The sequence below is a fragment of the Corvus brachyrhynchos genome, unplaced genomic scaffold, assembly GCF_000691975.1.
Source record: "Corvus brachyrhynchos isolate BGI_N302 unplaced genomic scaffold, ASM69197v1 scaffold17, whole genome shotgun sequence".
In the NCBI taxonomy this organism is placed as follows: Eukaryota; Metazoa; Chordata; class Aves; order Passeriformes; family Corvidae; genus Corvus; species Corvus brachyrhynchos.
The window spans coordinates 3,471,372-3,472,597 of NW_008240046.1; the positions used below are offsets into that span (position 1 = coordinate 3,471,372).

General features: G+C 56.5%; 1 protein-coding gene across 1 annotated transcript in view; it reads left to right on the top strand.

The window, feature by feature from the left end:
• Window positions 1-20: 20 nt before the first annotated feature.
• The window catches only part of LOC108449174, a 2,936-nt gene continuing 1,730 nt past the window's right edge, over window positions 21-1,226 (top strand). The window contains exon 1 of the mRNA XM_017744665.1: window positions 21-949. The gene's annotated coding sequence lies outside the window, so the exon portion shown is untranslated. The remainder of the gene's footprint in view (window positions 950-1,226) is intronic.

Consider the following 1,226-nt stretch of genomic DNA (forward strand, 5'->3'; position numbering starts at 1 on the left):
ACCCCCCTCCTCCCCCCCCCCCCAGCCTCCAGTCTACTGGGACCCCGTGACGTGGTGCAGCCATCTGGACCACACGGCAACCACCCCATACCGGGCTCCTGCCGCAGCAGTGCCAGCAGTGCCCAGAAGGGTGAAGGGGAAGCAAGCAGATCGATCCTTCTTCTCTGCATCATGAACAAAACAGCAGCCACGCAGTGAGAAGCACAAAACAGCAACTCCTCAGTGGTGCCACTGTGCTGCCCTTTTATACCTTGGCCTTTTTATCCAAATTGGAACGCCCCCTTTATGTGCCCTTCTGCGACTTACCCCGAGCCTGTGCCTGAGGGTCCATGCAGGGGTCCTCCTATCCTGCTTCCTCCACTCTCTGCCCACAGGTGTGCGGGGGAGTTACCTGGAAGATGGGGCGTCCAATAGCTGGACACTGCCTAAGTGGCCTGTTATCGCCTCCACTGTGCTGCAGCTGAGGGCTAAGGAAGGAGTAGAGGGTGTGTCTGCAGAGGGTCTGTTTGTCCTTGGCCCTGTTCTTCTCCCCTGCCAAAAACCTGTGCCATTTTGTTACTAAAATGAGAGAGCTGGCAGCAGGGGAAGGTACAAACACATTACAGGTCTCTATGATGGCCAGGAGTAATGGTCAAATCCTGAGGGAGCGGGAGCTCCCCGGAAAGGCGGTTGCTGGGGTCCCTGTACAGCTGTCTTCAGAGGGAGACCAAAAGCTCAAGCTGTCGGCTGAGGAGCCTGCTAGCTTTGCTTTTTCTTAGGATTTTTCAGGGATAGCTACTGTGGAAAGACAGCTGTCTCGTTAAACTGTGCAGAAGCATCTCAGTGCATTGCCTGTACTTCTCAGCGAAGGAGGGCTGATGAGTAAATCAGAACGGAGCCAGCTGCCCTGAGCTGTTCTCTACCAAAGCTTGAAACCAAGTCTTGCTGAGTCCAGGAGAACAACTGGGAGGTAACACAAGTACTTATCTCTCCTCTTTCCTTATCTCTAAATCCAGTCACATTCCAGACTCTGGCGGAAGACGTAATAAACGACTGGACGTTTCACACCTTCCAGTTCTCAGGCCACTCCCGGCTTCGCACCCTCTTCTCGCATCGCCCAGGGCAGCGCTCCGGACCTCCGGGGCTGTTCTCAGAGGTGTGCGCTGCGGGCGGCCCCGGGCCTTGAAAGGGCCCGTAGGGCTCAGCTCTGGCAGTCCTCGTTCGGGGCGGCCGCTGCTCGTCCTCCT